This window comes from Hippopotamus amphibius, chromosome 7 (genome assembly GCF_030028045.1).
Source record: "Hippopotamus amphibius kiboko isolate mHipAmp2 chromosome 7, mHipAmp2.hap2, whole genome shotgun sequence".
NCBI lineage: Eukaryota > Metazoa > Chordata > Mammalia > Artiodactyla > Hippopotamidae > Hippopotamus > Hippopotamus amphibius.
The window spans coordinates 105,807,601-105,824,361 of NC_080192.1; positions in this window are offsets into that span (position 1 = coordinate 105,807,601).

Here is a 16,761-nt window from a genome sequence, read left to right on the forward strand (position 1 = left end):
CTCTGTTGACAATAACTTTAATTTCATAAAAACACAAAAATTCAACTTTTCTTTTGTATTTTGACCTGATATTATCAGCCACCTAAGGGACATCAAATTGCACACCACATTCTCCAATTAAGAACATACTGTTCCTGATGACTATAGTTAACACCCATGTATATATACATAAAAGTTGTTAAGAGAATAAATACTGAGTTCTTATCACAAAGAAAACATTTTATGCTTTTTGCTTTTTTTTGTATCTATATGAGATAATAGATACTAACTAAACATTGTGATAATCACTTCACATTATATGTAAGTCAAACCATTATGCTGTACACCTTAAATTTATATGGTGATATATGTCAATTATATCTCAGTAAAACTGGGAAAATATATTAAAATAGCAAAAAAAATGTGCTCAGAATTTGTTTTTTACTAATACTAAATCATCAGTATAATTAATTTTAGCTCTGGTAGTGATTTTCCAGTCATTTTTTAAATTAGATCAGGGCAATAAGAAGGACACTAAAATAACTTTGGCCAGCAAGGCAAAACTGTATTTCATTACTTCTTATGTAAAGTAGACTATTTCTAGATATCTCTTGAAAACAGATAGAAAAGAAAGCATTAGTGGAATAAAGTAGTTTGTTCAACTTTTCTCCACCTTGCTACAGTTTCTCTCTTGTAGTGACTGTGACAGGGACGTGATTAGGAAATGACTTCCCTCAGCACTGAGAATCACCAAGACATATCAGCTGTTGATTTTACTGGCCAGACAGGCCAATTACATCAAGAGTTTAAAAGTATCAATACACCTGCATGCATCATTTCTCTAATGAAAGAATCCAATATACTCTTGTCCTTCAGGGAGTTTGAGCTATTTGAATTTTATCACAGCTCTCCACTTCAGTAACTCTAGAGGTTCTCAATTAGCATGTTCAATTAAAATTTGGTTAAGTACAGATTCTGCTGTACCCTAGCCACATAAGCAGTAGTGGCTGGATTTCCTATTCACTTATAATACCTAGATCACTGATGTATTTTGGTATTAGAATAAACATCATATCTATCAAAATGGAGATGTCACAAATATTTATCTTGCTACCACTTTTTAAATCTTTTTATTACTCTATCCTCTTATTCTGCCAAGAATACTACAGAATATTTGTTAGAGCAACTAAAAAAATAATACAAATTGAACTTCAATATTTAGAAGTCAAAGCTTCCCACCATGAGCCTTTCTATCATGAATCAGTATATGGCTTGAGATCTCTCACAAGAGACGGCCATCAATTGGCATTTTTATTCCTCTTCCAAGGTTATTTTCCCTATACAGGAGTTTGAAACTCTGTTTCCTTTGTTGATATTTCTGTCCCCAAGTCCTTTGTTGTTTTTCTTCCTAATTATCAAAATTAGGTTATGTGTTGCAAGAAAGTTCTAGTAAATATAGAGCAATCTTTACAGTCAAAGAGCACTCTCTCCTCTAGTTCATGTAAGGCAGCGCCAGTACATTGGGAGATTGACTATCAGTAATTGTTTTTCCATCTCACATGGAAAATAGCCACTAAACTTATCCATTTTTTACTATTTTCTTTACCCCAATCTTTACTATAATCTTTGTTTTTCCTCCAATTTCCTCTTGCTTCATTTGCTATGTCTCATGTTCAGCAAAATTTCCCCAAAACTAGACCTTAAAATGATAACTTGAGTGTCAATTTACTTGGGAGGTGAGCCAAAGGTCATAAATTCGATTATGGGGAAAGTGAGACAGAGAAGGGAACAAAAAGGCCCCCAAAGAAGTATGTTAATGAGTGTAGTAGAGGGCTGCCAGATAAAATATAAGATGCCTATTTCAGATAAACAGTACATATTTTCTTTATTTATAATGTGCCAAATTTGCATGGGGCATACTTACAGTAAAAATTATTTGCTGTTTATCTAAAATTCAAATTTAACTAGGGACTCTGTATTTTTATTTGGCAACTCTAGTGTGTATCGCCATGAGCAACTAGAAATCAATGCTAACCATAATGAACGTGTTTCTTTCTGTTTGTTTTTTTGTTTGTTTTTTCTAAATAACTCTCCTTTATTACTATTGTTTTTTATTGACATATAGTTGATTCATAATGTTGTGTTAATTTCTGCTGTGTGGTAAAGTGACTCAGTTATACACATATATATATATATATATATATATATTCTTTTTTATATTCTTTTCCATGTGGTTTATCCCAGGATATTGAATATAGTTCACTATATTCACTACACAGTGGAATCTAGTTGTTTATCCATTCTATATGTAATAGTTTGTATCTACTAACTCCCCCAGTCCATCCCCCATCTTGGCAACCACAGGTCTGTTCTTTATGTCTGTGAGTCTGTATCTATTTTGTAGATAGGTTCATTTGTGGAATGACACCATAAAACTCCTAGAAGAGACCATAGGAAAAACATTTTCAGACATAAATTGTATCAATAGTTTCTTAGGTCAGTCTCCCAAGGCAACAGAAATAAAAACAAAAATAAACAAATGGGAACTAATCAAACTTACAAGCAAAGGAAACCATAAACAAAATGAAAAGACAACCTACAAAATGGAAGAAAATATTTGCAAATGATTTGACCAAGGGCTTAATTTCTAAAGTATACAACAGCTCATACAACTCAGTAACACAAAACCAAACAACCCAATTGAAAACTGGGCAGAAAACATAGACATTTCTCCAAAGAAGACATACAGATGGCCATTAGGCACATGAAAAGATGTTAAACATCACTAATTATTAGAGAAATGCAAATCAAAACTTCAAAAAGATACCGCCTCACACCAGTCAGAACACCCATTATCAAAAAGTCTACAAATAACAAATGCTGGAGAGGGTGTGGAGAAAAGGCAACCCTCCTACACTATTGATGGGAATGTAAATTGGTGCAGCCACTATGGAAAAAGGTATGGAGGTTCCTCAGAAAACTAAAAATAGAAGTGCCATATGATCCCTCTCCTGGATATATATCCAGCCAAAACTATAATTCAAAAAGATACATGAATGTGTTTCAAAATCATCCCCTCAGTGGACAGGATGCCTGAATCCCTTCCCCATTATGTTTAGGGTTGCTCTGATTGCTTAATCCTGTGTTCCCTTTCCCCTCTCCCAACTCCATTCAGAGTTATGGTTGCCTGACTCAGCAAGTTCCTACGTATGTGGTGCTGGAGAAAACCCTCGGTAAAGAAGAGAGACGTATGGCCTTGAAGGGGTAAAGTGTATCTCTAGCCCTGGCTTCCATCCCATATGACTACAGCTCCCACCAGGAACCTAGTCACCATGGATGCAGCTCTGAGTGAACTCCATCTTCTCTATATCTTTCCCCTCCTTCTTCAGTTCAAGGGTTGGTAATGGCTTTCAACATATTTTGGTCCCTAGGCTTCTCAATGTCATTTGTCTGTCCCTTTAATTCTGCAACCCTTTTTGGTTATTCACTTACTAAAGTATTTTCATTTGAACCATCAGAGGTAAATTTTATTTCCTGCTAAAATCTTGAGTGATAGCCTATAAAAGTCTATGTACTTTCTGAATATGCATGTTATTGTTTCTCAAAATAAAACAAAAATAAGCAGGAGAAAGAGAGAGATAAAGAGCTTTCTGATCGATTGATTTGTGGTGTAGGAGGAAGAATCTGTATAAGCAGACTTCGGACCTTTCCTTCTGTGGGACTGGCCTGTGTACAGGAGATTTGCATTCTGGTCTAATAAGGGAGATCAGCGGGCCAGGTTAAAATAGTGATGGGTGTGCTCATTTCAAAGAGATGTCAGTGAATCCATCTGGCTCCATGCCTAAGTCACATCTTCCAATATTTTTAATCAATAATAAAGTTATTTTTTTATCATTGGTCTAAGTCCTGTGTATATCTTTCAATTGATTTATTAAAAAACAATATGAAAAGAGAAATGCATTATATGGGGCAACCTAAAATTGCATCTGGTGAAAAAACAAGAGGGAAGAAGCATTTTTCATGTGCATAAAAGATGCTAATTAAGGCCTCAGGCATTAGCAATTAATGACCATACAGATTTTTTTTTTTTTTTACTTTAATGATATTCACTGACTTACATTGTGCCAGGAGGTTTGTTTTTCACTTTTGTGGTTGGCTTTTAACTGGCATAGCTAGGGCAAAAGTTGTGAATCTTTAAACTCTCCTAAATATGAGCCATGAGGAATTTTTATCTTGTTAAGTCTCTCTCTCTGTCTATATATGTATATAAATACATTTATTTTATTTAGTTTTTGGCTGTGTTGGGTCTTCATTGATGTGCGAGGGCTTTATCTAGTTGTGGCTACTAGGGGCTATTCTTCATTGCAATGCGCAGGCTTTTCATCGCAGTGGCTTTTCTTGTTGTGGAACACGGGCTCTAGGCACATGAGCTTCAGCAGTTGTGGGCTGTGAGCTCAGTAGTTGTAGCTCACAAGCTCTAGAGTGGATCAGTAATTATGGCACATGGGCTTAGTTGCTCTGTGGCATGTGGGATCTTCCTGGACTGGGGATAGAACCCGTGTCTCCTGCATTGGCAGGCAGATTCTTTTTTTTTTTTTTAATAAATTTATTTATTTATTTATTTATTTATTTATTGGCTGCATTGGGTCTTCACTGCTGCACATTTCTCTAGTTGCTGTGAGCAGGGGCTACTCTTTATTGTGGTGTGAGGGCTCAGTTTAATGGCTTCTCTTGCTGTGGAGCACGGGCTCTAGGCATGTGGGCTTTAATAGCTGCAGCACACTGGCTTAATAGCTGTGGTTCACGAGCTCTAGGGCACAGGCTCAATAGTTGTGGTGCATGGGCTTAGTTGCTCCACGGCATGTGAAATCTTCACAGAGCAGGGCTCGAACTCGTGTTCCCTGTATTGGCAGGCAGATTCTTAACCACTGAGCTGCCAGGGAAGTTCCTAGTCATTGTATTTTATGTTTTCTTGTGCATAGGCAAATGGTTGCCTTCATACAGGTAAGAAACTTTAACAGACATTGGCATTCAGGCTCTTATATGACCTTGAGCTTCAGATTCAGCTAGGCCTGGTATTGCAGGTGAGACTGGGACAGAGATTTGGTCCTTTTAGACATTTTGGGGAGGTACAGTATTTTCTACTTTTACTTTAACCCTGAGCCAGATTTTCAGGTAGTGTCTCCTAATAGAAGGATAGCTATCAGTGTTCCATGTGTACATGTGAAAAATGCTTTTATTCGTTAATGCCAGGCTATGGTAAACAATGCTGAATCAACTCTCACAAATAGTAATAACTTCATTTAGAAATAAAGGAGTAAGCTAGAGAGGCTATAATTTCATAGTATTTGCCTTACTCATAGGTTTTATGGGTCATTTCATCTACCAATGCCCATGGTCTAAACTGATGCTAGATTTGCTAACAGTGAAATCACTGACACTGGCTTTAGATTGCAGAACCCACACTATGAGAGACTTCAGTCTTGGAAAGCTGCTGTATTATGTTAATTCACAGAAAAGGAAAAAAAAATGTGGGAGGTTCTTATGCAGCTTTTTTATTGGGTTGATATAGATAAATATTGAGGATTCAAAGGATAAGACTAAAATTATGAAAGACCATTTTCCATTAAACTCTAACTTTAGTAATCAGCTTTGCTTAGGATATCAAAGGAAAACTTGAGTAGTTTGAAAAATGATCTTCAGTTTTCTATCAGAATAGTAGTGCGTTAGTGGGAGGAGGAGGAGCAGATGATTAATGAAACCAGCTGCAGACAGTAAAAGAAAATTCTTAGAAACAATATTTGTGATTAAGAAAAAAATGATTTCAACATAAAAAAATTAAGTATTTAAAGTTAGACTAGACAGAGATAAGGGAAGTATGCATATACCTAGGCCAAATGCTCTTAAAAATGATATTAGAAAGAAAGATGTGCTAGATCATTTGGTTATTTGAAAAAAGGAAACTACTGCCCAAAATCTAACAGAGGAACCAGAGTATATTTTCAAAGGGCTGAGAAGTCAGAATAAACAAAAAACAACAGACAAGAAAACAAAAGAAAAACCTGTTTTTATAGGTAGCCTTTTTTTTTTTTTGCAATGTAAAATGATTTTTATTTAGAAACATAAAGCATTAATCTACTCTGCTGAATTTACCTTTCTTATATTAATAGACTTTATTGTTAGAGCAGTTTTAGATTTATAAAAAAAGTGAGTAGAAAGCATAGAGATTTCTCCTATGCAATAGATTCTCTGCTTCCCATGGACTATCCCACCACACATACAGTTCTCTGTATTATTAACATCCTGACTTAGTGTGGTACATCTGTGATAATTAATAAGCCAAACTAGTGCATTATTAGTAACCAAAGTCCACAGTATATATTAGGGTTCGCTTTTGTATTTGATATTCTATAGGTATAATGCATAATGTATAATTAGGTGTATCCACCATTACAATACCATTACAATACCATACAGAATACTTGCACTGCCCTAAAAAGCCCCTGTACTCCATGTATTCATTCTTCCCTCTCTGCTGCCAAAGTCCTGACTACCAATGATTTTTTAAAACTGTCTCAACAATTTCATGTTTTCCAGCATGTCATATAGTTGAAATCAGTAAAAATGCTTTCCACATTGTTTTTTTTCCACTTAACAATATGTATTTAAGTTCCTTCCATGTCTTTTTATAACTTGATAACTCATTTTCTTTTTATTGCTGAATAATATTCCATTGTATGTATGTACCACAATTTGTTAATCCATTTATCAATTAAAGGGCATCATGGTTCCTTCCAAGTTTGGGAAATTGTAAATAAAGCGCTAAAAACCTTTCTGTGCATATTTTTATGTGCATGTTACATAAAATTTCAATTTATTTAGGTAAATAACAGAGAGCATGTTGTTGGATCATATGGTAAGAGTGTTTATTTTTGTAGGAAACTGCCAAATTATGTTCCAAAGAGGCTATATTATTTTGAATTCTCATCAGGAACAAATGAAGCTTCCTGTTGCTCCACATGCTTGCCAGCATTTTTTTAAATTATTTTTACAATTTTTATTGGTGTATAGTTGCTTTACAATGTTGTGCAAAATGAATCAGCTATACATATACATATATACCCCTTTTTTGGATTTCCTTCCCATTTAGGTCACCACAGGGCACTGAGTAGAGTTCCCTGTGCTATACAGTAGATTCTCATTAGTTACCTATTTTATACATAGAATCAATAGTGTATATATATCAATCCCCATCTTCCAATTCATCCCACCCTGCTTCCCCCTGGTATTCATATGTTTGTTCTCTATATCTGTGTCTCTATTTCTGCTTTGTAAAGAAGATCATCTATACCATTTTACAGATTCCACATTTTACTTTAATATATATTTATTTTTCTCTTTTTGACTTACTTCACTCTGTATGACAGTCTCTAGGTCCATTCACGTCTCTACAAATGACCCAGTTTTGTTCCTTTCTATGGCTGAGTAATATTCCATTGTATATAGGTACTACATCTTTATCCATTTCTCTGATGATGGACATTCAGGTTGCTTCCATGTCCTGGCTATTGTAAATAATTCTGCAATCAACATTAGGGTGCATGTGTCTTTTTGAGTTATGATTTTCTCTGGGTATATGCCCAGTAGTGGGATTGGCTGGGTCATATAGTAGTTCTGTTTTTAGTTTTTTGAGGACCTTCCATACTGTTCTCCATAGTGATTGTATCAATTTACATCCCCACCAACAGTGCAAGAGGGTTCTCTTTTCTCCACACTCTTTCTAGCATTTTTTGTTTGTAAATTTTTTGATGATAGCTATTCTGACCAGTGTGAGGTGATTCCTCATAGTAGTTTTGATCTGCATTTCTCTGATAATTAGTGATGCTGAGCATCTTTTCATGTGCCTCTTGGCCATCTTTATGTCTTCTTTGGAGAAACATCTATTTAAGTCTTTGCCCATATTTGATTGGGTAATTTTTTTGATATTTAGCTGCATGAAGTGTTTGTATATTTTAGAGATTAATCCTTTGTCAATTGCTTCATTTGTATTGCATACTTTCTCCCATTCTGAGGGTTGTCCTTTTGTCTTATTTATAGTTTCCTTTGCTGTGCAAAAGATTTTAAGTTTAAGTAGGTCCCATTTGTTTATTTTTATTTTTATTGTCATTACTCTAGGAGGTGGATCAACAAGATTTTGCTGCAATTTATGTCAAAGAGTGTCCTGCCCATGTTTTCCTCTAAGAGTTTTACAGTGTCTGGCCTTACATTTAGGTAATTTGTTTTGAGTTTATTTTTGTGTATGGTGTAATGGAGTATTGTAATTTCATTCTTTTACATGTAGCTGTCCAGCTTTCTGAGCAACACTTATTGAAGAGGCTGTCTTTTCTCCATTGTATATTCTTGCCTCCTTTGTCATAGATTAGGTGACCATAGATGCATGGGTTTATCTTTGGGCTTTCTATCTTCTTCCATTGATCTATATTTCTGTTTTTGTGCCAGTACCATACTGTCTTGATCACTGTAGCTTTGTAGTATAGTCAGGAGTCAGGGAGCCTGATTCTTTCAGCTCCTTTTTCCTTTCTCAAGATTGTTTTGGCTATTTGGGTTCTCTTGTGTTTCCACAGAAATTGTAAAATTTTTTGTTCTAGTTCTGTGAAAAATTCCATTGTAGATTGTTTTGGGTAGCATAGTCATTTTCACAATGTTGATTCTTCCAATCCAAGAACATGGTATCTCTCTCTCTCTCTGTTTGTGTCATCTTTGATTTCTTTCATCAGAATCTCATAGTTCTCTGCATACAGATTTTTTGCCTCCATATGTAGGTTTATTCCTAGGTATTTTAGTCTTTTTGTTGCAATGGTGAAGGGATTGTTTCCTTAATTTTTCATTCTTATCTTTGTTGTTACTGTATAGGAATGCAAGAGATTCCTGCATATTAATTTTGTATCCTGAGACTTGACAAAGTAAATTGATTAGCTCTAATAGTTTTCTGGTGGCATCTGTAGGATTTTCTATGTATAGTATCATGTCATTTGCAAACAGTGACAGTTTTACTTCTTCTTTTCCAGTTTGGATTCCTTTTATTTCTTTTTTCTTCTCTGATTGCTGTGGCTACAACTTCCAAAACTATATTCAATAAGTTGGTGAGAATGGACACCCTTGTCTTGTTCCTAATCTTAAAGGAAATGCTTTCAGTTTTTCATCTTTGACAATAATTTTTCTATGGGTTTGTCATATACAGCCTTTATTATGTTGAGGTAGGTTCCCTCTATGCCCACATTCTGGAGAGTTTTTATCATAAAAGGGTGTTGAATTTTGTCAAAAGCTTTTTCTGCATCTATTGAGGTTATCATATGGTTTTTATCCATCAATTTGTTAATATGGTGTAACACGTTGATTGATTTGCATATACTGAAGAATTATTGCATCCCTGGGATAAATCCCACTTGATCATGGTGTTTGATCCTATTAAAATGTTGTTGGATTTGGTTTGTTAGTATTTTTTGAGGATTTTTCTGTCTGTAATTTTCTTTTTTTTGTGTTATCTTTGCCTGGTTTTGGTATCAGGGTGATGGTGGCCTCATAGAATGAGTTTGGGAGTGTTCCTTCCTCTGCAATTTTTTGGAAGAGTTTGAGAAGGACAGGTGTTAGCTCTGCCCTAAATGTTTGATAGAATTCACCTGTGAATCCATCTGGTCCTGGACTTTTGTTTATTGGGAGATTTTTAATCACAGGTTCAATTTTTGGTCTGTTCATATTTTCTAAGGTTTCCTGGTTTGGTCTTAGAAGTTTGTACCTTTCTAAGAATTTGTGCATTTCTTCCAGGTTGTCCATTTTATTCACATATAGTTGCTTGTAGTAGTCTCTTATGATCTTTTGTATTTCTGTGGTGTCTCTTGTAACTTCTTTTTCATTTCTAATTTTATTGATTTGAGTCCTCTCCCTTTTTTTCTTGATGAGTCTGGCTAAAGGCTTATCAATTTTGTTTATCTTCTCAAAGAACCATCTTTGAGTTTCATTGATCTTTGCCATTTTCTTCATTTCTATTTATTTCTGCTCCAATCTTCATGATTTCTTTCCTCCTACTAACCCTGGGAGTTTTTGTTGTTGCTGTTGTTCTACTTTCTCTAGTTGTTTTAGGTGTAAATTTAAGTTGTTTATTTAAGATTTGCTTGTTTCTTGAGGCAGTACTGTATTGCTATAAACTTCCCTTTTAGAACTGTTTTGCTGCATCCCATAGGTTTTGGGTGGTTGTGTTTTTGTTGTTATTTGTTTCCAAGTATTTTTTGATTTCCTCTTTGATTTCTTCAGTGACCTCTTGGTTTGTTTAGTAGCATATGGTTTAGCCTACATATGTTCATGTTTTTTACACTTTTTTCTGTAATTGATTTCTAATCTCATAACTTTATGGTCAGAAAATATACTTGATACGATTTCAACTTTCTTAAATTTACCAAGGCTTGTTTTGTGGCCCAAGATGAGATCTGTCATGAAGAATGTTCTGTGTGCATTTGAGAAGAAAGAGTTTTCTGCTGCTTTCAGATGGAGTGTCCTATAACTCTCAATTAAATCTATCTAGGCTAATATGTCATTTAAGGCTTGTGTTTCCTTTTTAATTTTCTGTCTGGATGATCTAGCCATTGGTGTAAGAGGAGTGTTAAAGTCTCCCACTATTATTGTGTTACTTTAATTTGCCTTACTTTATGGCTGTTAGTATCTGCCTTATGTATTGTGGTGCTCCTACGTTGGGTGAATAAGTTTTTACAAATTGTTATATCTTATTCTTGGAATGATCCCTTGATCTTTATGTAATATCCTTCCTTGTGTCTTATAGTAGTCTTTATTTTAAAGTCTTTTTTGTCTTATGTGAGTATTGCTATTCCAGCTTTCTTTTAATTTCCACTTGCATGGAATATCTTTTTTCCATCTCCTCATTTTCAGTCTGTATGTGTCCGTAGGTCTGAAGACAACATATATGTGGCCTTTGTTTTGGTATCCATTCAGCTAGTCTGTATTTTTTGGTTGGAGCATTTAATCCATGTATATTTAAGGTAATTATCAATATGTATGTTCCTATTACCATTTTCTTAATCGTTTCTTAATCTTTCTCTTCTCTTGTGTTTCCTGCCTAGAGTTAGCATTTGTTGTAAAGCTGGTTTGGTGGTGCTGAATTCTCTTAGCTTTTTCTTGTCTGTAAAGCTTTTGTTTCCTCTGTTGAATCTGAATGAGATCTTTGCTGCCTAGAGTAATCCTGGTTGTAGGTTTTTCCCTTGCAACACTTTAAATGTATCCTGCCACTCCCTTCTGGCCTGCAGAGTTTCTGCTGAGAAATCATGTGATAACCTATGGGGATTATCTTATATGCTTTTCTTTCTTTCTTTCTTTCTTTCTTTCTTTCTTTCTTTCTTTCTTTCTTTCTCTCTCTCTCTCTCTCTCTCTCTCTTTCTTTCTTTCTTTCTTTCTTTCTTTCTTTCTTTCTTTTGCTTTTCCCTTGCTGCTTTTAACATTTTTTCCTTGAATTTATTTTTTGTTAGTTTCATTAATGTGTCTCAGTGTGTTTCTTCTTGGGTTTATCTTGTATGGGTCTCTCTGTGTTTCCTGGACTTGGGTGGCTATTTCCTTTCCCATGTTAGGAAGATTCTGACTATAATCTCCTCAAATATTTTCTCAGACTCTTTCTCTTTTTCTTCTGGGACCCCTAGAATTCAAATGTTGGTGCATTTAATGTTGTTCCAGAGGTCTCTGAGGCTGTCCTCAATTCTTTTTCATTCTTTTTTCTTTATTTTGTTCCTAGGCAGTTATTTCCATTATTCTATCTTCCAGCTCACTTACTCATTCTTCTGTCTCAGTTATTCTGCTATCGATTTCTTCTAGTGTATTTTTCATTTCTGTTATTGTGTTGTCCATCACTGTTTGTTTGTTCTTTAGTTCTTCTACGTCCTTGTTAAACGTTTCTTGTATTTTCTCAATCTGTGCCTCCATTCTATTTCCAAGACTTTGGATCATCTTTACTATCATTACTCTGAATTCTTTTTCAGGTATATTGCCTATTTCCTCTTCATTTATTTGGTATTGTGGGTTTTTACCTTGCTCCTTCGTCTGCTGGCATTTAGTGTTGTCTGTGTTCTGAGCTTAAGTCATTCTAATAGATGTGTAGTGGTATATCATTTTTGTTTTGATTTTCAAAATGCCCTAATGACATTGAACATTTTTTCATATGCTTATTTGCCATCTCTACATCTTTTTTATGAAGTGTCCTGATCTTTTGATTATTTTTAATTTTTTTTTTACCTGTTGAGTTTTAAGAATTCTTTGTATATTTTTGAATACCAGTCCTTTAACAGATATCTGTTTTCCTGAGTCTGTGGCTTGTCTTTTCATTCTCTTATTAGTATCTTTTACAGAGTAGTTTTTAATTTTAGTGAATTCCAAACTATTAAGTACTTCCACCATGGATTGTGCTCTCTTTGTTGTATCTAAAAAATCATCATCAAACCCAAGTTCACCTATATTTTCTCCTATATTTCCTTCTAGGAATTTTTTAGTTTTGCATTTTATTTTTAGGTCTTTGATCAATTTTGAGTCAATTTTTGTGAAAGGTCTGTGTCTAGATTCTTTTTTTCTTTCTTTTCTTTTTTTTTTTTTTTATGTGAATGTCCAGTACCATTCCTTGAAAAGATTATCTTTCTCCAGTGAATTACCTTTGCTTTTTCATCAAAGATCAGTTGATTATATTAGTGTGAGATTATTTCTGGGCTCTCTATTCAGTTTCATTGATCTTTCTAACTATTGTTTTGCCAATACCACACTGTCTTGATTGCTGTAGCTTTTAGTAAGTCTTGAAGCTAGGTACTGTAAGTTCTCCTACCAATATTGTGTTGGCTATTCTGGGTCTTTTGCATTTCCATGTAAACTTTAGAATTGGTTTGTTGATTTCCACAAAATAACTCCCTGGGATTTTGATTGGGATTTCATTGAATATATAGATGTAGTTGGGAGGAACCTATATCTTAACAATATTGAATCTTCCTGTCCATGTTCATGGAATATTTCTCAGTTTATTTATTTTTCTTTGAAAACATTCATCAGAGTTTTGTAGTATATCTTATATAGATCTTCCACATATTTTGTTAGAGTTATATCTAACTACAACATTTTTTTATACTTAAAAAAATTAGTAAACAGAAACCTCAATTAAATAGTCAGGAGGCCAGAAGGGAGAGCTCCCATGCACTGCAATGATAGCAGGCCCCAAGAAGAAGAAGAAAAACTCCTCTTATCCTATGTGTAAAGAAGCCCTTCAAGGCATAAAGCCCATAATAGAAGATTACAAGGATTGAAGCCTCATTATCCCCTGTACTAGTTCCTGTAATACTCCTACTTTACTAATGAGAAAACCTGACTCAGGTGTAGAGATTTGTCCAGGACCTCTTAGCAATAAACAACATTATTATTTCTCAACACTCTTTTGTTCTTAACCCTCATACATCACTAACATCCATTCCCACCAGAAGTAAATTCTTTACTGCAATTGACTCATGCAGTGCATTCTTTAGAATTCCAGTTGATGAAGCTAGTCATTACCTTTTCACCTTCACTTGGGAAAAAAAGCAAGTCACCTAGACAGTAATGTCTCAGCGTTTTACTGAGAGTCCTATTTCTTGCAAATCCTGAAGGCTGATATGGATGATACTAAGTTCCCAATGGGTTTTACTTTGTTGCGAATGTGGATGATTGCTTCTTTATTCTCCTTTTCAAGCCTCTCCATAGAAAGAAAGGAACCACTTGCTAAGGCCTTTAGTCTTAAAGTGATATAATGTCATCAAAGAAAAATTCCAGTTTGCCCAAAGCAAGATTCAATATTTATGGCTTCTTTGTAATAAAAGGAAACGCCCTTGGGGCACTCACCCAAAAACATGGGGCCCACCCATCAACTCATAGGGTATTAGAGCTAGCAACCGGATCCTATGACATTGGAATACCTTCTTGCCTTAGAGCCATTAAGGCCACTGCCCTTTGGTTAAGGTCCCTGAGAAAATTGTTGTGAGATATCCTTTAATCAGTTTTGTACTTCATGCAGTAGACATTATCCTGAATTCTCATCTCAACATTTCTCAGTCAGCCACCTCACCTCCTTTTATTAACTGCTTCTCACATAATTTTTTTATGTTGTAATAACCTTAACCCTGCTACTTTTCTCCCCTCCAGCACTGACAAAGTCTTTCAGGATTGTTTACCAGTTATGGGTCACCTCCTGATTCCTCATGATGATCTACAGAAAATTTCTCTGCGCAAAACTGAGTGTTCATTATTCATTGATGGTTCTTATTTAAGAGGTGACAATGGCAAATATTGTGCTGTGTATGATGTTGTTGAGGCAGCATCTTTACCTTTGGCCACTTTAGCCCAACAGACTAAATTTTACGCTCCTGTATGGGCTTGTACTTTAGCCAAGGACAAAACTGCCAATATTTATACTGATAGTAGATATGTTTTAGATTAGCTCATAATTTCGGAATGTTATAGAAACAACGTGTTTTCCTTATTTCCAGCAGAAATAAAATTAAAAATGGCTCTAATGTTCAGGAATTATTGTATATAGTACTTTTACCTGCTACTTTAGCTACTATTAAGATTCAGGGGCATTCTAAATTTAACTCTCTGGAAGCTAAAGGAAATCATCTTGCTGATGTTTCCACAAGAAAAGCTGTCCTTAAAGGTACCAGCAGCAGACAAACCTCAGTCATGGTCCAAAGGGACATTTACTCAAATGATAACTTAGAAAAACTGGTTAGAGAAACCTGACAATTGGCCTCCGGCAAGGAAAAACAAAATTTGGAATTCAGCAGTTGTTGGTTTGATAAAAAGAGAAAGCTCTGGTTTGGATCAAAAAAAAAACAAAAAAACAAAAAACAAACAAACAAAAAAAACCCAGTTATACTGGAGACTCTAAAATTCCCATTCCTCACCACTGCACATTCATTAAACCATTGGCCTACTGACAAAATGATAGCATCCATGAATCAATGTTGTTAGGGAAACATTAACAAGGCCACAAACAGTGCCCACCTCACTTGTCGTACTTATCCAAAGTACAACACACTGAAGCTTGTGTATACTGTTCTCAGACATTTTAGACTAATTAATGGACTATTTGAGATCTGGCTGATGGATTTCATACAACATCCTCCCTTTCACAGATACAAATACATTTTATTCATGGTCTGTATGTTTTCACGCTGGACTGAAGCTTTCCTTAGCAGACAGACTACTACCTCTTCTGTTGCTAAAGTGCTTCTGGAAAAGATAATCCCTACCTGGGAAACTCTCAAACTTTACAGTAATTGAGGAACCCATTTTACTGGCCAGGTGTTTTGACAAGTCTGTGCAATTTGTCTGGTTTTACAACACTCTCACTTTGCTTAACACCTTCAACTCCCTGGTTTAGTCAAACACACTAATGGCATGATGAAGACTCAAATGGCAAAATTTGTAGAGGCCCTCCAAATACCTTGGCCAAAAGCACTGCTGTTGGTCCTGCTAAATCTTTGATCTACCCTTTTGTAACTCATGAACTCTCATCCTTTGAGATAGTCACAGGATGTCCAATGCACTTGACTCTTGCTTCTTTTGCCCCACAATGGATAAAAAGAGAGATGCTTCAATATTTCAAAGGCCTATTGGCTTCTACCAAAAATAACCATGTTTTGCTAGCATAACCTTTTCACAGTATGCTCTTATGAGACAAGGATCTTAAGCATCACACTTTACACCTTGCAACCTGGAAATCTGTCTATTGGAACAGCACCTCCAGGGAAATTCTCTTCAGTCTCATTGGAAAGGCTCTTATCAGGTACTGCTAATAAACCCTTGTGCCACCAAACTCCAAGGAATTGACTCTTGGATTCATGTGACACATCTAAAGAAAGTACCAAACCCCAACTGGACCGGCATATCATCCAGTCAGTGACCTAAAAGTAAAGATTTACCAGAAATGAAGGAGACAACATCCAATCAGATAGTTTTCCTTACAAATTCAGACCTGGCCTATTAGAAGTTTGTGACCAAACCTTTGATGATGACATGACAGTTTAGATGATTTCCAATGTTTGTGATAACATACGGATTTAAGATTAAAAGTGCATAAGATTTCTCCCTCCTACCCCTCCTTGTTACTTGAATGTGACCTCAGTAGTCCTATCTGTGTACTTTCCCTCCAACATGAAACACTACACCCAGGAAAGCTCCCTCCTGGCATTCAGGGACAAAAAGCTGTTGAAACTGGAAGTTGTGACTCTTCATTAGTTATTAGGGAAAGATCTTCATCAAAATGGTTAAATACAAAAAAAAAATTAATAAACAGAAACCTCAAATAAACAGAGTCAGAAGACTGGAAAAGAGAGCTCTCACACCTTATGATGATAGCAGAGACCAATAAGGAGAAGAAAGTTTCTTGGCAAGGACCCAGCTAATAAAAAAACGTAGACTCTTCATTTACTAGAGCCCTCCAACTTCCTTTTCCTTTGTATAAAACTGTTCTCCTTCCCTTGCTGCTTGAGAACTTTCACATGGCTCACCACGGCTGCAGACCCTGAATTGCAATTCTCTGCTAATCCAGAATAAACTCACCTTTGGAGAAATATGTGGCAGTTTGTTTGTCTTAGGTCAAATAAATAATATTGTGATTTTTAAATTTCAAATTCCTATTTGCATTACTGATATACAAGAAAACAATTTTAATATACTTTTTAATATTAATCCTATATTTGCTTTAGTTCCAAG